We start from the raw sequence: 24,666 nt of genomic DNA, 5'->3' as shown, positions 1-24,666 counted from the left end.
CCCAAAGGAGGCTGAGGAAGAGATGTTGGAGGGACCTGGAGCCCCGCAAAGCTGAGGAACGAGCTTGACAGGAGCTTCTGGGGCACAGGGCATGCTGCAGCACCCGCAGAACCTCAGCCTGGGCTGGAGTGTTGTGACGCAGGGGATGTGGAAGGGACAGGTATTGTTTGACCCTGCAGAGCTGCGGAGGGAGGAGAGAGTGTCAGGGGGTCAAGAAGGAGCCCACAGCTCCCCTGCCAGCATTCTGCAAGGAGAGGACACATGGGTCCCCACAGGGCTGTGCAGGGAGAGGCAGCCCCCAGGGTCTGGAGGGGCTTGGGGAGCCTTGTGGTGGCTGTTCCTGGTGGTGTGGGGGATTCAGGGCTGCCATCAGGCCCAGCGTCCTCCAGTTTGTGCCAGTGTACAGAAAGAATTAGAATCTGGGAAACAAATCACAGATCAGCCGGGAGGCACAGGGCAGCACCCCGTGGCCAGCCAACGACCCAGGTCAGTCCTCCAAACTTACCAGCTGACAGTGATGCACTGCAAAGTAAATTGGGCTAAGGTCCAAGGATTTCAGCAAGGAAATGCCCAGCACCCTTCTCAATATTACAACCAATAGGTTAAACAAGTGAGCACATTTGGAGGGGTCAGCCCTGAAAAATGAGGAAAATCAAACTCTAATGGTATCTATCTTTGCAGCTGAATCAGCCTCAGATATTAAGAAATACTTTTCTAAACATATGCCAGAATGGCAGGGCAGATGATTGGATGAAATTGCTACGTTCGCATTTAATGGAAAAGATGAGAGACAGCTCAAGCAAAAAAAGAACAAAAGGAAAAGACCAGGAACAGCAAGTGAGTCTATTGGCAGTGGTGTTGAATAATAATCCTAGCTTAGGGGGCCGGGGAGATGGAGGTTTCCAAGCTAGAGGCAGAGGAGAAAATTTGAGAAGCAATGGATCTCAAGGAACAGGAGACTATTGTAAACTGTTGTAATTAGTGTGGACAACAAGGCCACTGGAAATGAGAGTGCCCAGTGTGACAAAACACAATGAAACAAACCAACAAAACCCAACAATCCTCCTAAAGGGCCTTCTCCAGCCTATGCTGCAATCTTTCCTGCTCTGAGCAGCAGGGGCAGCTCGATTCCACCCAGGATTGAGTTAGCAGGGACCCACAGTGCCATCACCATGGGAGCCTCTGAATGGGAAATCCCCTTCTGATGAGGGTCTGGTCTTAAACCTTTCTGCTGATGACCATAATTACCCCTGTCTAATAGATACAGGGGCAACTTCCCATCTCGATGATTTCCCATCCGGCTGATGATCTTCCTCTCCCTGAGACCCCCCTCTGGACCCTCCCTTCAAGTTGTGTGTTTGTCACACACACACACACAAATAAAGAGTGCAGTGCAGGAGGATGTGAGTGATGGGGGTGCAAAGGGATGTGGCCTCTGGCAGAGGCTTTACCATGGGGGCAAGTACAGCCTGAGCAGAGCAGAGCTGTGACAATATTTAGGGGTGGGAAACACATCGTTCTGCAGGAGGTTTTGAGCGGGTTTTATGTGTATTGCTCGCATAAATAGCCACCTGGAGGACAGGATTCTTCCTTCTTGTCCCTTGTTTTCTTCTGGAAACAAAGATCTAAATATTCCAAGAAGCCTTTCAGTTTCCTGATGTGTTTCTTCTTCTTTTTCTTAGGTTCCCAGTCGTCACTGTCAAAGTGCAGCACAGAGAGATTCAGATCATAAAGTCTAAAGGTAACTGCAAGTTAAAAATGGAAAAACAACTGTGGCACTTGATGCATGTATGAAAAGTTATTCATTTTACCACAGGGGATGCACGTCAGCTATTTTGTGGTAATTTCTGCACATCTAACTTGCTTTAGATGCAGCAAACTCAAGCCTGCAGATTGAAGGACAATAGGGCCTGGTTTGTATACATTAACTGTGGCCAGGTGTGGAATATGTGGAATTTAAAAAAAAAATATTGTTACCTAATCAAGAACAGTATGCAGATGTAATTCTAGTGACATGGTCCAGATCTAGTGTTCTAACACATTTCAGCAATATTGTTCCTATCTTCACCTGACCAACCTAACGACACGCTCCTCAGCTGATTATGCTATATAAATAACTTAGAAAAAATGAAAAACAGGCAGACATGAGAAACACCCAGAAAAGAATTAGGAAAAAAATGGTTCTTTCTCCTGGAATCCTTGCTTAGTTGTTACCCTTCTCTTGATGTTTATCTTTGGACTTCCTTTTCTTCGTGACCTTCTTGTATTTTTTTTCATTCTCTGGTCACCTCTCTTTCAGCCTTTCTTATCTGTTTCACTTCTGCTTCCTTCTGTGTGGGTTTATTTTCTTTTGCCATTTCTTAGCTTTTAATATTCCTGGCAAAAGTCCTCAGAATTTGCATGAGCTGACACAGGTGGAAGTGCATGCCTTTCACAAGAATATCTTTCAGACTGCTGCGGAGGCACTGAACAGCCATGTAATTTTGCTCTGTGGCTGCTAACGTCATGTACAGCATCCTCTCTAGAGAGTACCTTGTGAGGCTGTCTGCTTTTGCAGTGATAATCCTGTGTGACCTGCTGTCATAGCTTGACTCCATTTGTCAAAGCCTTATCACAATGAGAGGACTTTCTGCCATCTCTTGTTCCATGAAAGCAATAATGATAACTATAGTATCTGCATTTTTTCCCATCTCTGTGGTTCACCTTGATAGTATCTTTCCCTGCTCCAAGTTCTCTCTCCTTTGGAATGATAATACCTATTCCTGTCTTGTTTTGCTCTTTCTCTGCTTTGGGATCTATGATGAGAATATTTTCTGGAGTTTCTGACATTGTTTGGGCTGCTTCTTTCATTATGGGAAGATCTCCCCGTGCTTTCATTGCAGTACTCTCACTTGTGATGATTTTGCTCATTGGTTTCCCCACTGCGAGAGCACCTCCTCTTGTGGGAATGGTCATCTGGTTTGCTTCTGGCTTGCTTCTCCTTCTCCCACTCTTCAGTGTCTGAGTTTTCCCCCTTCTTTTGGTAGTGCTCTCTGTCAGTTTTTTGGGGAGTCATATTTTTTTTTCTTAGCTTTTTTCCTATGTTCTTCACATTTTTTATTACTCAGTCCCTCATTTTCTGTAGAAAATGGACTCTCCAAAACTTTATCCAGCTTCATAATAGAAGAGTCATTAACAGGTGGTACCTCTACATAGATATTAGAAATGTGCTTTGTACATTGGCATTTATCTGTTATAGCTAGAGATGCAAGTTTTTTAGAAATACATTCAAGGTCAGACTTTATAGGCGAAGTTTGCCCTCATTTCTCTTTGCTCTCAGGAGGCCCTTTGATGTACAAAGGATTCTCTTCTGAAATGAGTTCAGGTTCTTTTGATCTTCTTGGTCTGTCTTGTCTCTACTGTCTTCAGACTCACACTGCCCAAGGAATTAACCTTCAGTGTCCAAGGATTTTTTCCTGGCCTTGTGCTGACCGTTGATATTGGGATGCGCATTATCAGCTTTTGTTACAATACTTTCAGCAGCTGCTTCTTTGGTAGAGATCGTTTCAGAATCTGACTGAGTAAAAAGATTCTCAACCTCACAGCTAAAGCTGGAAGGAATCTTCCTGGATTCTTCACAGGCAAAGTGTTTCCATCGCTGCAGTTTCCATATGAGCATCATTCTCAGAAGATTTCTGAGGCCCAGGAGCACCACCCAAAGTAAAAACGTGGTGTTCACTTGAAAAAGTCTATCTAAAAGATGGATGGTGAGGGTAAAATCCCCTTCAGTAAAAATATTGGTGGCTACTGGAAAACTCTGAAAGACTTTCCCTTTAGAAACTTATGATTACACCTTCCTCAGCTCCCAGACACCGTGGATTTTTTCTCTTGATTCTTCAAGTATTGCTTTAAAAAACCCACACCCAACACCTCTGTCTCCCTCCACTTGCTGCTCTGAATCACATCAACAGCCCACACCACTATATTTGCTCTTCCCCTAGCTAGAAAAAAGTAAGCACATGGATTTCCCTCGCTCTCCCAAATGGGAGAGCAGATGGTGGGAATTTACCTTCACACATCCCAGGATGGAAAAAAAGGGAAAGAGGATGTGGGGGTGTGCTCCCGCTCACCTGATCTGAGCCCCTGGCTCAGCTCAAGTGATAAGCGCCAGTGACAGCCGTGATAAGATGCATCTGGTCATGGTGGCTGCATCCGGCTGACAGTGGAGTCCCAGATGTCCGCAAAAGAGCTGAGAGCTGATTTGTGGATGTGTGTCCGTGTCCACCCACGCAGAGTGCTAATCAACATCCGACTCAGGCCACACTTGGCAGAAACTAACATCTGCAGCCGGTATGTAGGTATGACTATGAGCCAATCATCTCACCCCATAAATACCGAGCCGCCCAAGAGCCCTTTGCGCTCTTCTGCACGGAGTGCGCTGCACAATGGCATCTCCCTTGAGTAGGGACGCCTCTCAAGGTGACTCCTTGAGGTTGAGAGATTCCTTGCTGCAACAGATGTGGCTAATAGCATGCTGAACTTGGAAATCTTAGCTAAATGCTATAAAGAATTGCTTCTGTACACAAAATCCTTCAGATATAAACCACTGAACAGGTCTGGGACTAGGACTGGACCCAGACGCGTCAACACTCCTCTCTGAGAAGGAGTTTAGAAAGCAATGGGGTCCTTTCTGACCTTCGTGACTCAATGGAAGGGTCTCCTGACAGTTTGTCTGGCCCTGTCCCCTGTGCAGGAAATAATCAAGTGAACCTGACTATCAAATCTTGTTGAACCACTGTCGCATTTGCTAACAAATTTTGTAAACTCATCATAATGTATTAATAAAATATATACTTTTGCTTCTCTCTCTTACGAGTGAAATGTGCTCTTACGCTCTCTTCCGTGACAGCAGGACAGCTCACCCCTCAGCACATCCTGGCCCCATTATTGGTTTAGAATGTCACCCCTCTGTTAGGCTTTCCCACAAAACAAGTCTTGCTTGTTCACCTCCCGTGGAAGTCTTTTTCCATAGGCGGGCAGAGGGCAACAGGGAAAAGGCAGAGCCCGAAGGAACCAGGATTGTGCTGAGAGCTGCTGGACACCAGCTGCCGGACGCTGAAGGGCAGCAGCATCTTGAACCTGGCACCTTTTTCTCCAGTGCCAGTCCTGAGTTCCCGTCAGGCACCAGAGGCTGTCGTAGCAGAAGCCCCCGTTGTGCCTCACAACAGGATATACAGCACCACCGATGACTTCAGAAAAACATGTTCCAACAGGCTGGAGAATGGTGATAGAGGTTTGTCAAGTTGTCAGTTGTTTGCTTTTAAAGAGAGGAGCTGGAAGTAACTGGAAGGTGCTCCGATCTACCAAGTCCATCCAAACTCCCCACCACATGTGGAGGAAGAGTCTGAGAGGGCCAGTGCCCAAGAGAAGAGGCTTCCTCCTGCTGAGGCAGGCCAAGAGGCGTAACGAGTTTTATCTGTTCTCAGGCACAAGCGACTTTGAGTCAAAAGGCTTCCAGGACCTTGAATCTGAAGACTGAATATCCAACATATCTGAGTCGACTCCAACCTGTGAATGCCTGACTCAGGCCATGGATGCCTGACTCAGGCCATGGATGCCTGACTCAGGCCATGGATGCCTGCAGAAGGCTTCTGCCGAGGCCTGACAGCTCAGACACTGTCTTTTACAGGAAGAGATCAGAGAATTTGACTAATTAGCGTAAATCCTGCAAAGGCCCTTTCAGATGGGCTCCTTTCTCTTGCCCACTTCACCTCCTAAATCAAGAGGAAGAAGATGGTAATGCTGCGCCGCATTCAACACTGGTTTATTCCACCACAGGCTGTTGAATTAATCCTTCTGCATCTAAAAGGAGGTGGATGTTCTCAGGAGGCCATGGACATGGAGCGTTAGTCTGAGGTCTGTGTTAGATGCTTTTGTGAGGCCAGCGACACTTCTGTAGGCCATTAGCGGAGTCTAGTGTGCCCGTGTCCCTGCCAGGCCAAGCAGGAGGCTTGGAGCAGCGAAGGGCAGCGAGGTGCCCTTTTCCCTCGAGTGAGGAGTTCTGCCCTGAGGCTCACCTCAGCCCACCAGAGACCATCGCTTGGTCTCCTGCTCTCAGCTGTCTCCTCGCAAACTGCGGGGCTGGCTCCTGGCCGTGCCACGGCTTCCTTCATCTCAGGAGCCCCACGGTCGGTGCTGAGGCAGTGCGGCTGGGATCGGCCTTCAGCCTCTGCTGGGGCACTGGAGGTGGCAAGGCACACCAGGGGCTAGGCACCTCGCCTGGCCTTCCGTTCTGCTTGCAGCCCAGCTACCCCCTCCTGGCCCTGCTGGCACATCAGGAGTGGGGACCAGGGGAAAGAGCTTTCCTGGCCAGGGCAATGGGAGAGGTGGGTGCAGAGATGCTTTCTAGGGCAGTGCTGGCAGCCCCCGAGGAGGAATCCGTGAGCCTGAGCCTCCCCTGCCCATCAGGAGACCCTGCTGCTCCTCAGGGTTGGCAGTGCCCAAGGAGAGGCCCTTGGCTGCCTGCTGCCGGGCCTGGGACAGGCAGAAAGGCACGGGGAGGATCCTGGGTGCCACGAGAATGGCACCGCAATCCTGCAGTGTAAAAAGTTGAAATGGTATCTTTCCCTCTAGGCAAAGTCAGGTCCCCACAGAATCAAGGCTTTTCAGGAAAAAGTAGCCCACAAGGATTGACAGACTGACCCAACCTCATGTAGCGCCATTAAGCCTGCCTGGACTCTGGAAGCATCACTGCCACCGTCTGCGCGGAGCCCCCGAGGAGCCTGGGCAGGGTGTGGGTGCCCAACAGCAGCAGTCTCGGGGTACCCTCCCTCCTACTGCACAGCCCGCTTTCAGGCCCCTATAGCATGGGTTATACCAGCCCAGGTGTGTGGAGAGGAGGTTTTGGAGGTGTCCCCATCTCACCTCAGCTCCACCCTGCTGTTCTAACGAGGAGCCGAGCAGAGCTTTGGCACAGTCAGGCTACCCAACTGGAAAGCTGAAAGCTGACCCCCGTGACTTCCCTCTCGCAGGCACGGTTCCTGCCTGGGGTTTCAGTGTCCCCGCGGCACACGGTGGTGCCTGCACAGCTCTGGGTACCCCTGGCAGCGCTGGCCTGGGCACCCTGCAGTACCCGGGCTGTGCGAGCCCCCGGACGTTTCCCCCTGCAGCTCTGCTCCCCTGGGTGCCCAGCACTACTCTTCCTCCTCCTCCCTCCTTACCTCTCTCCCCGGGGATAATCCCCTCCCCAGCAGGGATGTGCAGCCATGGCAGGGCACACTGCCAGGGACCAGGAGGTGCACGGGCCGCGAAGAGCAGGGCTGCAGCCAAGCCGGTACAGCAAAGCCTTGGCAGAGGGCTGCCCTTGGAGCAGGACTGAAGCTCCAGCCCTCTTTCCTGCACTGGCCTTTCCTTGCCTCACCAGCACTCACCCACTGCCCAGTGCAGCTTTCACAGCCACCAGGGAAAGTCCCACAGTGTCAGACCCAGTGGTTTGCAGGTGGGGCTTTATTGAACAGAAGGAAGCGCTGGTGTTAGCAGCCTGGCTGGCTGGCACTGGTGCTTGCCACGCTGGAGGAGGCTCTCGCTGGACATCTCTGTCGGGAGCCTCTATGCCCGAGAGGCTCTCCTGGGACTATGCCGACATGGACTGGATCTGCTCCCCAGAGCTGCAGAGTTGAACACAAAGCTCTGTAGTCTTGTATCCACAGAGAGGTGCCAAGCAACACTACAGGGCTAGTCAGGCCACCTGTGGTGGGATCTGCATCTGTCCGGAGAGAGCAGGCCTGTGGTCCCTGTAATGCAGTCCCAGCCTGCTGCTCTCCATGCCACGAGGGCTGCCAGGAAAAGACCCTCTTTGCCCAGGGGCTGTGGGAGGCAAAGGAAGGATGGGCACTGCCGTGCAGGGGCAGTCATGGGGCCTGTCTGGAGACAAAGTTCCACATCTCGACTGAGACTGTCCTGCCTCTCCCCTCTCCCAGTCACCCCCACGGTCCCATTCACCCCACAGCCCGCTCAGTGCCGGCTGTGCTTGGGGCTGCAGAGGGGCACCTGGCATCAGGGACTGACCCTTGCCATTCCCATGGCATGAGAAAGGAGAGGATGCTGTCCGTGTCCAGCCCCGCGGCACTGGGATTTGCTGAATAATAACAAAGGACAAATACCTTTGTTAAAAATTCCTGCAAAATGAAGTCTTTTCAAGGAAAGGCAGTAAGAGTCCTCCTTTGTGAATTGCTTTGATAGATCTGGATAGATATTTTAGACTATTTGCAAGAGGTTAGAAATACAGATTTACAACTTGTCAGGCAGAAGAAGAAAATGATCCTTTTTTTTGTTATCTTAGTGAGAATTTTAAATACTGAGCTACTAGATAAAAGAAAGTTACTGTATCTGTCTCCTTACATGCACTTTATATAATAGTCTCTTCTTCATAAGGTAGAGACTTGGAGAGAGCTGAGGATGAAGAATCAGACTTGTGAAACCCAGAATAAATTGTTGAAGGCCAAGACAAGAGCAGTCCAACTTGTTTTCAAGTGTTTTCTGTGGCTGATTACTGATCTGCACACATCAGTATCATCTTGGGTATCTAACTCTTCCCATACCTCACAGAGGAAGCCTAGCCTCCCAGCTCAGGGCTGTGATTTTTCTGGGAGACACCAGGTGCCCTCAAGGTTACGTGGTGCACTACTAAGTGTTGTACAGCCAGAAGCACTTTTATGTTTCTGGTTTTGAACTTGTTTGCAGTAATAATAATAATAATATTAATAATAATAACAACAACAATACAAAAAAGAAGACGGGTTTTATTAGATGGACTGATATTGCTAGGAAAAAAAGGCCAAAAACCTAGACCAATAAGCTCTCCCACTCTAACCATATTCCTTTTCCTTGCAAACCTTGCCAACTATATTCTTGGCAATGGTGCAGTCTGACCAGGAGACTTGGAATGGATCTAGAAAAACAGAGTTATCATTCTTTTTTGAGTACAATGGGCACAGACAGGGTCTCTTTTAGCACCTAGGTTTGTCACAGCTCTTGGCCATTCCTGGATGCTGTAACACACAGGTAATGCCCCTCTGACAATGCCTGATGAGATTGTGGGATGCCTAGATAGTCAAGGAATGACCTAGGCTTGTTCTTGGAGAGGAATATACTGGGAAACAGAGGTGAGATCAGTGTCATTGATGATGCTGGCAATGCAAGAGTAGGGCTGACACTAAAAAGTGTCAGGGGGCTGCTCAGCTGCAGGGCTGCGACAACCCTGAGCCCCACAGCTGGGTTTGCAGGGGAGGATTCCCGCAAGATCTGTGCCCCACTGTTAGGAGGAACCCCTGCGGTCTGCTCTGAGAGCACATGGGTACAGTTCATTTCCACTGTGAGGACGCCAAAAGTAGCATTTGTCATGGATGCATGTCCCAAAGGTCCTTAAAAACATTTTGCAGGGGGCAAAGGTGCTCTGCGCTTGGTGTGGGTGGCAAGGTGTGACAGCGGGAGCTACAGCAGGACCAGCATGGGAGCAGGTCAGGTGCTGCCAGGGCCAGTTGGAGATAGTTCCAACCAGCTCCAAAAGAGATGTGAACAGCCATCACCTGCCAAACTTCCACAATTCAGTGAAGCCCGCTGTCACCTGCTGCAGACAAATTGGGTGAGAGGGGCAAGGAGAAGCAGAGAAGGGCAGAAGGAAGCCTCTAAGCACTTACAGCCCAGTGTCGACACGTGGGGAGATGGCAGGGCTGAGCCCCGGGCTGGGGAAACCCCTCCAGGTCAGGAGACAGTGAGGTGGGGGCAGCTCCCTGGAGCCCCTGCCCACTGCAAAGCCCCTCAGCAGGACCTCGGTGGGTGGGGAGGGGGCACAGGTGTGTGCAGCCCCTCTGTGACATGCTGTGGTGTCACAACAGTACAGCCCCATGCCACAGTGGGGACAGCCCCCTTTTCCCCATCGTGACCAGCATCCACCCCACACACCGCAGTGAGGCAGAGGGGGCTCCAGGTGCTGGGGTCTGCTCTCACCACTGCTCTGCTCCGGAGGAGCTGCTCTGCAGTAAGGAAGAGGAGGAGGCAGAGAGAGGCAGCGCACTAACACTGGGGGTGGTGAAGGGCAAAGGAGGAGGAGGAGGAGGAGAGCAGAGAGGAGGAGGAGGCTTTTTGCAGGAAGAAAGAAAGGCATCGGCCACCTTTCTGCTCTAGTTGTTGAGCCGAAGCAAGGGTGGAACTAAGATGGCAAAAGACCATTGCTTGCAGCCTCACGTGTCTCCAACAACTAAGAAGCTCAAGAGCTCTGGTAAGGCCTTCAGACCCAATTTCATGCGTGTTGTTGTGTCAAGGCCATCTCTGAAAACAGGCATGGAAATCCTGAGGGCTGTGGGGGCGGTTGCTCAGGGCTGGTGACTGCAAGGAGGGACCAGCCTGACCATGCCTAAGGGCTGAGGGGCTGCTTTGGCAGCCATGGCTCCTGGTTCTCTTCCTGACGTGGCTCCTGCCTTCCTGGGGCACCCCAGGCAGAAGTCTCTACCCCTCAGGGCTGCTCCTTGCCGGGCGGTGGGCATTGCCCACCCTGAGCTCGTGTCTGAGTGGAAGAGCTGAAGTGCTCGTGTGCTGCATGGTGTTGGTGCGTTTGGAGGTGCCACACAGGGAAACTGGCCCCTGCTGGGGAGTCACCGGGGCCTGCCCTGAGCCTCTGAGACTTCTGTGGAGCTGTGCACCCTGCCCTCGCTGACATGGCAGTCCACTGCTGGTTCCCCTTGGCAGTGGGTCACAGCTGGGAGAGCTGCACCTGAAAGGAAGGGAGCCGTCTTGGAGGCAGGCTGAGGCGTCCTTTGGTTCTTGCCAGCCTTTTGAGACACCATCTGAAATGCTTATGTTAGAAGCACGTGGGTCCTTGGCGAGGAATGGGCTGAATGGTTTTGAGGTTGCTGCCTGAGAGCATGACATATAGCTTTCCCTTGTTTTTCCAGAGGCCGCTAAGGTTTGGGCCAGTGCATCACATTATCTCAGCCAACAGCTGGCTCTCCACCAGGTGGGGCTTACCTCCTTCTCCTCCCCTCATATCCTGATGAAGACTGATGAAGTCCTGACAGCCCTTTGCCACTGCGTGCAAGCGTTCTTCCCCTCCTTTGAAAGCAGGAACAATGCCCCAACATGACACCGCAATGCACGGATGTGCCACACACCACCTCCTCTGCCCATTCAGATGTGCAATAAGGTCCAGGCCTAGTGTCAGAAAAAGGGTTGGACTTTTTCTGGGGCTTCCGGAGTCCCCATGCTCAGAGTTGCATGGCACAACTTGGGACACTTCAGGGTTTATGCCAAGTGTGGGACACCCCACCCCACCCCCCTGCCTTTTGTCTAATTGATCCAAAGGATGGTTGCCAGCTTTTCGTGAACTATGTGGTTCTGCACAAAGGTGAAGGTGAAGGGGAGTGAGAGGGAAAAGTGCAGACCCTGTTTGTCTTCTCCCAAGGTTTCCAAGGAGCCCATGTTGCTCCTTTGTGCCTAGGCCTGGGCACAGCACTAAGCACCATCCCCATGCTCTGACAAGTCATCTGTCTGTCTGTCCCTCCAAGACTCCTGATCTACCGTGTCTTCTATTTCAGGCTGTGTGCATTCCTGGACTTGGGACTTTTGTGGTTGTCAGAGAGCGGGTAGCCAGCAAAGAGAAGGATCTGGTGGTTGTGGAGAGACCCACGTTTCGCCTTGCAAACACTCTTGCGCGGGATCACGGCCTCCGATATGGTTGCATTGACATTCCTGGTAAGCGGAGAGACTAAAAGCGCCGCTTGCCTTGAGCAGAGTGGGGAGGTGTGCTCTGGCACCCAGAAGTGACTGAGTGGAGTTCCAAAGCCCCGCCGCAGGCCTGAGAACAGCGTCAGCTCGACCAAACCAGCCTGCTCTGAAAAGGACCCTGCCAACCTTTTTGCTTTAAAGACTCACCAGAGGGCGGCCGATATGGCATAACAGCACACTCTCTTTGACCTGCTTCAACAGCAGGTTTCCTTCCAGTTTTATTGGTGCTGTGTCTCCTCGTTACATGGCATTTCAACTCTCATTCCCTCTTGCTGCTGCACCAGACCTCGTACAGGCAAATGCCAGGGCTCTCTGCAGCTCTCACAGCTCCTCTGCAAGGGGGGAAAGCAGGGTAAACCCAGGGTGGAAAGGCGGTTTGTTCCAAAACCCAGCAACCATGATGACTGTGATTTCTAGTCGCTGCTGCTGTTGCAGCAGCTGTCATCGGAGCCTGGGGAACACCGAGAGCTCGGGTCTGAGTTTGGGGTGCATTTGTCTCTAATGACAAAGAAAACACTGAATGTGGGCACAGCTCCAATGGCCTGGCACCCTCCAGCTTGCCGTGAGACCTGACACCTGTCTCCCCACCTTGTCCTGCCGTCATGGCTCTTCTTCCCACCAGGCACCTGAGACTCTTTCTTTCCCTGTCATCTGTATCAGAGAAACCATAGCTGCCTGCATCAGAGACACCGTAGCCGTCCGTTCCGCACCTTGCTTTCCATGTCTAAGAGGAAGCAATGATGCAAGCTTCCCCTCAGAGCACTGTCCCAGCTAGGCAGCTCAGTAGCAGTGCATTGCCTGAGGGACTGGAAGCTGCAGACCTTTGACTGCAGCCTGCTTAGAAGCTCTGCAAGACAGTGTGTTCCTCTTCTCTTGTTTTTCAGTTCATCAGGATTTTGAGCCACTGCCGTATGCTCAGATAGCCTCAGACAATGCCATCTCTGAGGGCACGGTGCAGCTCTGCATGGAAAGGACCATGTTTCTGCTCCATGTCTGCCTAGAGAACAGGAAGAACGTTGCCCTTGTTTGGAGCGATGTGGGCATGCTCATCATCCAGGGAAAAGATGTGAAAATGCGATTTTACATGGACTTTTTGAAAAGATTGAATGGGACTGACAAGCTGTTCCAAACTGTTCTCGAGGTAGGATGTTTGTTTTCCCAGCGCTATCCCCAGTTCTTCTGAAATGCGTTCAGGAGTCTGGGGGGCTGCTTTCTCTTGGCCTGCCATGCCTTGTTAAGACAGCAGACTAAACAGCCAGCCCTTCCCAACGTCCGCATCTCCCACCATCTGTCTCCGTCCTCATTGCAGATGCCAGAGATGAGGGACCTGGTCATCTCATACCATGACACTGCTGCTTCCCAGACCTCTTCTGGACGTGTTATTGTCCTACCATGGTATGTTTGCTCCTGCAGCCCTTGGTGGAGCAGGCGAGCAGCTTCTAGGCTCACGCTTGGGAGGCCTGCCTTGCCGGGCGCTGACAACTCTCCTCATGCTGGAATTGAGGACCGAGTGTTTCAGAGGCCTCATTGGCAGGGAACTCCCTGCTTGCTCTCATTTGGTTTGACTTCCTTTGGAGGAAGGTGGGACAGCGACAATGCTTTATGCATCTGTCCTACTGTGGAGCTAGAGAGGCATTTAGGCAACATTTTCCACCAGGTTTCTCCAGCTCTTTCTCTTTCCTGTGCATGAGACTGCCTTGCGCTTGGGGCCAAGGGGTCGAGAGCTGTTTTCTGGTCCACACAAGAGCTTGCATCTGGTGGGATTCTGCAGAGTTCTGTCTCGTCCCAACCCTGCTGTGCAGTGCCGTCGATGACTATGGGGAGGGAGGTGACTCCTTAAGAGCTGCAAAGGAGTTAATTCGTGAGGCTGTACAAGAAACTCTGAGGACCAGATCAGAAATCAAAAGGGTGTTGGATAATCAGAGCACTAGAGATCAGTCCGCGCTCCATGGGCACTAGGAGTAGGAGAGGTCTCATTTTACCCGGAAGCAGCAAGGGGGTTTTGTGGGAGGACGACCATTCCCACGGGAAGGATGGAAACACTGGCACAGGCTGATGGGGTCTGGCCTGTCCCTCCAGGCACAGGAGTTCCTCCTGTGGTCCTCCGGGATGGACTGCCCTGGGAAACCATGTGGCATCCTTTCTTCAGCCTGATGCCATCTTCCTATTTCCAGGTACAAGGTTGAGACCATGCCTGAAATGCCAACAGTGACAGTCAAGCTGAGAGCTCCTGTGAAGGACACCCCCGAGCAGGGCTGTGGAAGAGGTGATGACAGTGGGAAGAAAGGTAAGGGACCAGTGGGTTGCTGGGAAGGGGCTGTAGGTTTTGCTTCCACCGTGTCTGGAGGGAAGCAGAGCTGAGGCTACCCAGGATGTGTGGAAGAGGGAGAGGCACCTCCTGTGACTCTCGGTACCCATGACGGCAAAGATCCAGTGACCCACTGCGGAACAAGGTCTCAGGACAGCCCTGCCCCACCAATGGCCACTGGGACTGCTGAAGGACACCTTCCCAGTAGCCTCCACTCCCCAGACTGTGCTGCAAACAGTGCAAAGCTCTGACCCTGCTGCTTTCCATCATATTCTCAGCTGTCTCAGAAGCGTGTGTGTCTTTGGTGTGAACCTGCCCCAGCAGCAAAGCTGTGTGCGTGGCACCAATCCAGAAACCCCAGTGCTGGCTCCTCTTGTACTCAATGATTCTCTTCCCCAGAATCATTCCTGGAGACCACCAGCATCTCCCAAGGGAGCCCCAGCACACACATCAAAACCGTTTTCCCCAGGGAATAACGGTGCACTGTAGGCATGAGGAGCTGGACAAAAAGCAGTGTCGGAAAAGGCCTCTGTCGTCCCAGGAAACATGGCTTTCATCCAAAGGGATGAAAAGGACCACCTTCACCAGTGTTACCATAGGCTTGAGCAGACCTGCACATTGCTCTCGTTGGAACAGGGGCACAACAGGCACCCCGTTCCCAGAACAACACCAGGCTGATGTTCTGAAGGATCACCTCATTTCCTCTTTCTAGAGGATCTTGCTAAGAAGCGCCTCCTTCATCGAGAAAGGCTTTCTCCAAGGCGGTTACCTGCAACGACTGTAAAGTCAGAGCAGGCTCAGAAAGCAGAGGGGAGTGAGCCTCATGCCAGGTGAGCCACTTGCACAAAGGGATGAGGGTGACCCTGTGCTCTCACCTCTGTGGGAGTGAAGTATTTCTCCTGGACACAGAGACTATATGAACCCAAGGTGTGCTTATCCCATGTCCCACTAGCTCATGGCTTCTTGGTGCATGGCAAGCCTCTTGTAGCTTCTTGGGAGCCTGCTGGCAGCTTCATTTCTTTCTTTGCTCCTAGCGTGCAGGTCTGTTGAGTAACTGCAACAGGAGTGTAACTTCCAGGAGCGGAAGGTCTTTCTGGCGTTCCCTTCAGATTGAAATGACCGCGGCCTTTCTGTTGGCCGAGAATAACCTGAAGCCTCTTCTGGGCTAACGCCTGGCTTATGGCCTGCGAAAGAGAAGGGCCCAGGAGAGCTCAGTGAAGGATTGCTTTTCTCGTGGGGTCATGTCCTGCCCCTTTTCACACCGCGTCCCCAGCACCCAACCTGCTTGTCCAGCCCGTGAGCACTCTGTATTTGGGACCACTGAGCAGACTTCAGTGCACTGACCCAGAGGGCATAGCAGTATCTTGGTATAGGATGCTGTTCCTCTCACTGCTCCAGCAGACAGAGACTAGACCTGGGCATCCTGAGTTATGGCGGGGCTGCTGGGCACATCTGAGCCTGGCAGCTTGGGGGTCTCTCTGTCCCTGTGCACTTGATCACAAGGAAAAAAGCAGAGTGCATTCTGCAGAAGCAGATGTGCCACTCAGAAGCAGAAGATGCAGAAGCAGCTCCTCCTGCGAACGCACCCTGTTGTTTCTTTGCAGGCAGCTGCCGGCCATCCAGGGGAGTGCCATGAAGGAAAAAGGGGAGAAAGAGAAACTAGTTCATAGGGTTGAAACCAGAACAGTCAACTTCATTGCCAGAGCTATTGAGAAGAGAGAAAAGGTACCTGACATGGGCTGCTGCAGTGAGCATGTCATACTGGGCTGTAGAGAGGCCTTGCTCCATACCTGCCGATTCTCACAAGATTCCTCCGTGTGTGTTCACGAGGACACTGCCTAGTCGCTTTGGTGCTAATTGAAGAGAGGCGGGTTACTCCGTCATCTCAGAATATACTTTTCATTTCCATTAGCCTCATCAATCAGTCCCTAAGCCCTTCCCTGTGGACAATTCTGTCCGCAACGTGGCCGCAAGGTTTGTCTGGGATAGCCAGCTGCCAGGTGTTTTTTAGCGTGGTGGTTTTTAGGTCCCTGGTCATTACAGGGGGGTTCTTGGGTGGAGCCTGTAGGAGCCCGGGAGCAAACCAATGTGGGCAGAAAGGCAGAAGAGAAAGGGGCAAAAGGGAGGGTAGGAATGAGAACAGCTCATCCCTCTGCAGGGCAGGCTAACGCTGCCTGCTGTTGCGTTTTGGTCACCCTCCAGAATAAACGCTCAAAGAAGAAGGAGAAGCTTCCAGAACATGTCAGGAAATACTTGAATGAAGTGGAAAAGCAGAGAAAAGTGCTGGCAAAAGAGAAAAGGAGACCAGCAACCAAAGCAAACGCTAAGAGGGAAAGCGAGACATCCAAAGGGAAAGCTGGGAGGCAAAGGTGGATGGAGAGGAGCCAGGTACTTTGAATTCCTGCTGAAAATGAGCACCTTCTCCTTCGGGGGCAGGGGTTGAGATTGCAAGGTACCTCCAGCACCTCAGCCATCATAGGGGCGTTGCTGCAGCAGAGCTGGGCGGGTGGCTGCTGCCTTTCCTGAGCAAGAGGGGTGACAGAGGGTTGTAGTGAAACCCTGGTGACACTCAGGCATCCCGCCAAGGGCATGCTGAGGTCCTGCTCCTGGTTCTCCCCATCCTGCTAGGGTCCCTGCCAGAAGCAGTCTGGGGGTTTGCAGGGAAGCAGCGCCCTGCAGGTATGGGGCTGTTGCATGAGAGTCTGTCCTGTGCAGGAATCCTCTGAGCAATTATCAGCCAGCGTTCTGACTAGCACGGAGTCGGAGGATTCCAACCCCAACCTCCTGGAGTTGATGACGGAGTGGGAAGGGGCTGGAGAAGGTCCACCCACAGTCCACGACGACAACACTGTCCCCCCTAAGCGGTAAGAGCACTCCACCTCCAGCCAAGGCCTGAAGCAGTGGGATGGTGGTGGTGAGCCACCGGTGGTGGGTCAGGGAAGCCAACCCCTGAGCCGAGGGGCCGCACAGCATGCCCAGGGATTTCTCCAGCCATGGGAATGGGCTGAGTTAGAGCCTGACGGCAGGGACCAAAACAGGGGCTTGAAAGTCAGCCTGCCTCGAAGGGGCTGTGGGGCTGAATGGGGCCCTGTATGTGTGGGGCTGGGTGCAGGATGAGGCGGGAGGGTGGCAGCTGAAGGGTCAGAGAGACTTTGTCCTTGCTGTTGCAGGAGCCTTTCCCCACGTACACACCGGGCCCTGCGGGATGTGGTGACGTGCATCCTGGGGCAGGTCGCGCGCAAGCACAGGGGGCAGAAGGATGATGAGATGGACCTGCGGGACAAGCTCAAGTGGTAAATGTCTCCAGACATGGGCAGTGCTTCCTCTCCTGCAGTGCCCTTCCTCCCACCCCCCAAAGCACCGGTTCAGAGAGGCGCTTTTCCTGGCACCTGCCTCTCAGCAGAGCTGCCTTCTGTGGCTGCGGTGGGCACCCAGCTTGGGAGCCCCGGCTGGAGAGCAGTCTGCCCGCGCTCACACCACCTCCTCCTACTGTGTGTCTGCAGCGAGCTGGCAGTGCTGCGGTGGCGTCACTCGCGGAAAGAGGAACGCAGCAGCCAACAGCTGTGGGAAGCTGGACTCCAGCCTGCACCCCCTGCTAGGCCAGGGAAGAGGAGGGCAGAGTCGGTACGTGAGCTCCTGGAGGGACTGTGTCATATCCACCTGTAGGAAAGCACAGTACTATAGATGACATGTCTTGCAAGACCCCTTAACATGTGCTTACCTGAAGGCTGAAGCACTTCTCCTGAGGCTTTCTCAAGAGGCAGCAGGTTGTTCTGTCCATGTAGAAGACAGCCTTTACTTGTGTCATCTCCAGAAGCACCCCAAGGCATCACAAGTGTTTGTGATGACGATGGCACTTCCAGTCTTGTCTGGGACAGCAAGCAGCCAGGTTGCTTTCAGCCCCATGGTCAGTTGCCTCAGGGGCTGTTGCAAAAAGGCTCTGCAATTGGGCCTGTGAGGACTGAGAGTAAGCCAGTGTGGATGGATAGGCTAAAGAGAAGGGGCAGGGGAGAGGGGGATAGCTAAAATCACCCCAGCCCTCTGCCTGGGAGACTAACACTGCCTGCTGCGGCATTGCCGTGGCCCTGCAGGCACAGCCCCGCATGTGCACAGAGGAGGAAGGATGCAAGATCTGGGACTCCTTGCGCACAAAGTACCAGCAGAAGGCAAGGGCCAAAAGTGGCACCCAAGAAGGCTTGCCAAGAAGAGCAACGGCAATGGGACACCCAGGTACTGCAGGCAGTGAAAGCAATTAGGAAACAAGCATTCTTCTCCTGCCGGGGAGCCAAAGTGGGAAGGTCCCTAAGCCCTAGGAAGGAGTGTGGAAGCTGACTGTCCTGTGTGGGGCTGTGGCAGCTCGAGGCACCTTTCCTGCTGCCCAGAGACCTCTCCTGTGCTCACCCCTCTGTCTCTGCACAGCTCCTAGATCTGTGGCACTGCAGTGGTGGGGAGAGGGCAGAAAAGAGCCCTCTGTGGCAGATGAAGAGAGCCCAGAGGATGAGTCCTTGCCTTTGGGAGTCCTCATCCCTGAAAATGTGAGTGTGAGCCAGGTTAGGGGCAGGCCTGGGCCAGCTGGGGGATGCAGTCCCAGCTGTGGGTGGGGAAAGCAAATCCCAATGCCGCGGGGCTGGACACGGACAGCATCCTCTCCTTTCTCATGCCATGGGAATGGCAAGGGTCAGTCCCTGATGCCAGGTGCCCCTCTGCAGCCCCAAGCACAGCCGGCACTGAGCGGGCTGTGGGGTGAATGGGACCGTGGGGGTGACTGGGAGAGGGGAGAGGCAGGACAGTCTCAGTCGAGATGTGGAACTTTGTCTCCAGACAGGCCCCATGACTGCCCCTGCACGGCAGTGCCCATCCTTCCTTTGCCTCCCACAGCCCCTGGGCAAAGAGGGTCTTTTCCTGGCAGCCCTCGTGGCATGGAGAGCAGCAGGCTGGGACTGCATTACAGGGACCACAGGCCTGCTCTCTCCGGACAGATGCAGATCCCACCACAGGTGGCCTGACTAGCCCTGTAGTGTTGCTTGGCACCTCTCTGTGGATACAAGACTACAGAGCTTTGTGTTCAACTCTGCAGCTCTGGGGAGCAGATCCAGTCCATGTCGGCATAGTCCCAGGAGAGCCTCTCGGGCATAGAGGCTCCCGACAGAGATGTCCAGCGAGAGCCTCCTCCAGCGTGGCAAGCACCAGTGCCAGCCAGCCAGGCTGCTAACACCAGCGCTTCCTTCTGTTCAATAAAGCCCCACCTGCAAACCACTGGGTCTGACACTGTGGGACTTTCCCTGGTGGCTGTGAAAGCTGCACTGGGCAGTGGGTGAGTGCTGGTGAGGCAAGGAAAGGCCAGTGCAGGAAAGAGGGCTGGAGCTTCAGTCCTGCTCCAAGGGCAGCCCTCTGCCAAGGCTTTGCTGTACCGGCTTGGCTGCAGCCCTGCTCTTCGCGGCCCGTGCACCTCCTGGTCCCTGGCAGTGTGCCCTGCCATGGCTGCACATCCCTGCTGGGGAGGGGATTATCCCCGGGGAGAGAGGTAAGGAGGGAGGAGGAGGAAGAGTAGTGCTGGGCACCCAGGGGAGCAGAGCTGCAGGGGGAAACGTCCGGGGGCTCGCACAGCCCGGGTACTGCAGGGTGCCCAGGCCAGCGCTGCCAGGGGTACCCAGAGCTGTGCAGGCACCACCGTGTGCCGCGGGGACACTGAAACCCCAGGCAGGAACCGTGCCTGCGAGAGGGAAGTCACGGGGGTCAGCTTTCAGCTTTCCAGTTGGGTAGCCTGACTGTGCCAAAGCTCTGCTCGGCTCCTCGTTAGAACAGCAGGGTGGAGCTGAGGTGAGATGGGGACACCTCCAAAACCTCCTCTCCACACACCTGGGCTGGTATAACCCATGCTATAGGGGCCTGAAAGCGGGCTGTGCAGTAGGAGGGAGGGTACCCCGAGACTGCTGCTGTTGGGCACCCACACCCTGCCCAGGCTCCGCGGGGGCTCCGCGCAGACGGTGGCAGTGATGCTTCCAGAGTCCAGGCAGGCTTAATGGCGCTACATGAGGTTGGGTCAGTCTGTCAATCCTTGTGGGCTACTTTTTCCTGAAAAGCCTTGATTCTGTGGGGACCTGACTTTGCCTAGAGGGAAAGATACCATTTCAACTTTTTACACTGCAGGATTGCGGTGCCATTCTCGTGGCACCCAGGATCCTCCCCGTGCCTTTCTGCCTGTCCCAGGCCCGGCAGCAGGCAGCCAAGGGCCTCTCCTTGGGCACTGCCAACCCTGAGGAGCAGCAGGGTCTCCTGATGGGCAGGGGAGGCTCAGGCTCACGGATTCCTCCTCGGGGGCTGCCAGCACTGCCCTAGAAAGCATCTCTGCACCCACCTCTCCCATTGCCCTGGCCAGGAAAGCTCTTTCCCCTGGTCCCCACTCCTGATGTGCCAGCAGGGCCAGGAGGGGGTAGCTGGGCTGCAAGCAGAACGGAAGGCCAGGCGAGGTGCCTAGCCCCTGGTGTGCCTTGCCACCTCCAGTGCCCCAGCAGAGGCTGAAGGCCGATCCCAGCCGCACTGCCTCAGCACCGACCGTGGGGCTCCTGAGATGAAGGAAGCCGTGGCATGGCCAGGAGCCAGCCCCGCAGTTTGCGAGGAGACAGCTGAGAGGAGGAGACCAAGCGATGGTCTCTGGTGGGCTGAGGTGAGCCTCAGGGCAGAACTCCTCACTCGAGGGAAAAGGGCACCTCGCTGCCCTTCGCTGCTCCAAGCCTCCTGCTTGGCCTGGCAGGGACACGGGCACACTAGACTCCGCTAATGGCCTACAGAAGTGTCGCTGGCCTCACAAAAGCATCTAACACAGACCTCAGACTAACGCTCCATGTCCATGGCCTCCTGAGAACATCCACCTCCTTTTAGATGCAGAAGGATTAATTCAACAGCCTGTGGTGGAATAAACCAGTGTTGAATGCGGCGCAGCATTACCATCTTCTTCCTCTTGATTTAGGAGGTGAAGTGGGCAAGAGAAAGGAGCCCATCTGAAAGGGCCTTTGCAGGATTTACGCTAATTAGTCAAATTCTCTGATCTCTTCCTGTAAAAGACAGTGTCTGAGCTGTCAGGCCTCGGCAGAAGCCTTCTGCAGGCATCCATGGCCTGAGTCAGGCATCCATGGCCTGAGTCAGGCATCCATGGCCTGAGTCAGGCATTCACAGGTTGGAGTCGACTCAGATATGTTGGATATTCAGTCTTCAGATTCAAGGTCCTGGAAGCCTTTTGACTCAAAGTCGCTTGTGCCTGAGAACAGATAAAACTCGTTACGCCTCTTGGCCTGCCTCAGCAGGAGGAAGCCTCTTCTCTTGGGCACTGGCCCTCTCAGACTCTTCCTCCACATGTGGTGGGGAGTTTGGATGGACTTGGTAGATCGGAGCACCTTCCAGTTACTTCCAGCTCCTCTCTTTAAAAGCAAACAACTGACAACTTGACAAACCTCTATCACCATTCTCCAGCCTGTTGGAACATGTTTTTCTGAAGTCATCGGTGGTGCTGTATATCCTGTTGTGAGGCACAACGGGGGCTTCTGCTACGACAGCCTCTGGTGCCTGACGGGAACTCAGGACTGGCACTGGAGAAAAAGGTGCCAGGTTCAAGATGCTGCTGCCCTTCAGCGTCCGGCAGCTGGTGTCCAGCAGCTCTCAGCACAATCCTGGTTCCTTCGGGCTCTGCCTTTTCCCTGTTGCCCTCTGCCCGCCTATGGAAAAAGACTTCCACGGGAGGTGAACAAGCAAGACTTGTTTTGTGGGAAAGCCTAACAGAGGGGTGACATTCTAAACCAATAATGGGGCCAGGATGTGCTGAGGGGTGAGCTGTCCTGCTGTCACGGAAGAGAGCGTAAGAGCACATTTCACTCGTAAGAGAGAGAAGCAAAAGTATATATTTTATTAATACATTATGATGAGTTTACAAAATTTGTTAGCAAATGCGACAGTGGTTCAACAAGATTTGATAGTCAGGTTCACTTGATTATTTCCTGCACAGGGGACAGGGCCAGACAAACTGTCAGGAGACCCTTCCATTGAGTCACGAAGGTCAGAAAGGACCCCATTGCTTTCTAAACTCCTTCTCAGAGAGGAGTGTTGACGCGTCTGGGTCCAGTCCTAGTCCCAGACCTGTTCAGTGGTTTATATCTGAAGGATTTTGTGTACAGAAGCAATTCTTTATAGCATTTAGCTAAGATTTCCAAGTTCAGCATGCTATTAGCCACATCTGTTGCAGCAAGGAATCTCTCAACCTCAAGGAGTCACCTTGAGAGGCGTCCCTACTCAAGGGAGATGCCGTTGTGCAGCGCACTCCGTGCAGAAGAGCGCAAAGGGCTCTTGGGCGGCTCGGTATTTATGGGGTGAGATGATTGGCTCATAGTCATACCTACATACCGGCTGCAGATGTTAGTTTCTGCCAAGTGTGGCCTGAGTCGGATGTTGATTAGCACTCTGCGTGGGTGGACACGGACACACATCCACAAATCAGCTCTCAGCTCTTTTGCGGACATCTGGGACTCCACTGTCAGCCGGATGCAGCCACCATGACCAGATGCATCTTATCACGGCTGTCACTGGCGCTTATCACTTGAGCTGAGCCAGGGGCTCAGATCAGGTGAGCGGGAGCACACCCCCACATCCTCTTTCCCTTTTTTTCCATCCTGGGATGTGTGAAGGTAAATTCCCACCATCTGCTCTCCCATTTGGGAGAGCGAGGGAAATCCATGTGCTTACTTTTTTCTAGCTAGGGGAAGAGCAAATATAGTGGTGTGGGCTGTTGATGTGATTCAGAGCAGCAAGTGGAGGGAGACAGAGGTGTTGGGTGTGGGTTTTTTAAAGCAATACTTGAAGAATCAAGAGAAAAAATCCACGGTGTCTGGGAGCTGAGGAAGGTGTAATCATAAGTTTCTAAAGGGAAAGTCTTTCAGAGTTTTCCAGTAGCCACCAATATTTTTACTGAAGGGGATTTTACCCTCACCATCCATCTTTTAGATAGACTTTTTCAAGTGAACACCACGTTTTTACTTTGGGTGGTGCTCCTGGGCCTCAGAAATCTTCTGAGAATGATGCTCATATGGAAACTGCAGCGATGGAAACACTTTGCCTGTGAAGAATCCAGGAAGATTCCTTCCAGCTTTAGCTGTGAGGTTGAGAATCTTTTTACTCAGTCAGATTCTGAAACGATCTCTACCAAAGAAGCAGCTGCTGAAAGTATTGTAACAAAAGCTGATAATGCGCATCCCAATATCAACGGTCAGCACAAGGCCAGGAAAAAATCCTTGGACACTGAAGGTTAATTCCTTGGGCAGTGTGAGTCTGAAGACAGTAGAGACAAGACAGACCAAGAAGATCAAAAGAACCTGAACTCATTTCAGAAGAGAATCCTTTGTACATCAAAGGGCCTCCTGAGAGCAAAGAGAAATGAGGGCAAACTTCGCCTATAAAGTCTGACCTTGAATGTATTTCTAAAAAACTTGCATCTCTAGCTATAACAGATAAATGCCAATGTACAAAGCACATTTCTAATATCTATGTAGAGGTACCACCTGTTAATGACTCTTCTATTATGAAGCTGGATAAAGTTTTGGAGAGTCCATTTTCTACAGAAAATGAGGGACTGAGTAATAAAAAATGTGAAGAACATAGGAAAAAAGCTAAGAAAAAAAAATATGACTCCCCAAAAAACTGACAGAGAGCACTACCAAAAGAAGGGGGAAAACTCAGACACTGAAGAGTGGGAGAAGGAGAAGCAAGCCAGAAGCAAACCAGATGACCATTCCCACAAGAGGAGGTGCTCTCGCAGTGGGGAAACCAATGAGCAAAATCATCACAAGTGAGAGTACTGCAATGAAAGCACGGGGAGATCTTCCCATAATGAAAGAAGCAGCCCAAACAATGTCAGAAACTCCAGAAAATATTCTCATCATAGATCCCAAAGCAGAGAAAGAGCAAAACAAGACAGGTGTGGGGGGTGAATCTGCAAGTAACTTAGCACTGTTTGACACGTCCTTGAGCTGAAGTAATGCAGCAGTAAAAAACAGAGACAGGAGCATGGGTATGCCAAGAAAGAATTAAGTAAGCCAAAACAAATGAGACAGAGCAAATAGAACAGCCTATCAGAATGTAGCATAAGGTGCATGCTTAGGGCTAGCTTATGAATAACAGAAACTGTGTGCCTGATCGCGTGGAGAATGTGTCGAAAGATCTATAAGCAGTGAAAAGCTGACAATAAAGGTCTTCTGCAGAACATCTGTCAGGAGTCCATGTCATTCATCCCTGCAAATGCTGACCCCCAACGTGGGAGTGCAATGCTGAGGAGCAGCCTCTGCAGGGACCCCAGCCAGATGAATCAAGCTGACAGCAGGACCACAGCCTTAATCCTGGGACATCACCTTAATATTACAGGTGAGTGGCTGGGGCAGTAACCATGGGAGCTAATCTCTCTGCCGAAGAAGAGGCGATTGTTAAATTACTGATTCAGTTATTGAGCAAGCGAGACATTAAATATGATACTTTTAAAGTAATTACTGAAATTCCTGCAAAAGCATGGGGCTCCATCAACAGTCTCAGCAGTGTTCAATGTTAAAACACGTGAAGAA

At 52.5% G+C, this 24,666-nt stretch overlaps 1 pseudogene; it reads right to left on the bottom strand.

Moving 5' to 3' along the window:
* Positions 1 to 1,542: 1,542 nt before the first annotated feature.
* LOC142050900 (uncharacterized) lies at positions 1,543 to 6,152 on the bottom strand (annotated as a pseudogene).
* Between the last annotated feature and the right edge of the window lie 18,514 nt (positions 6,153 to 24,666).

The sequence above is a fragment of the Phalacrocorax aristotelis genome, unplaced genomic scaffold, assembly GCF_949628215.1.
Source record: "Phalacrocorax aristotelis unplaced genomic scaffold, bGulAri2.1 scaffold_45, whole genome shotgun sequence".
NCBI classification, from domain to species: Eukaryota; Metazoa; Chordata; class Aves; order Suliformes; family Phalacrocoracidae; genus Phalacrocorax; species Phalacrocorax aristotelis.
Note: the sequence above shows the minus strand (reverse complement) of the source record. Positions and strands in the feature narration are given on the sequence as shown.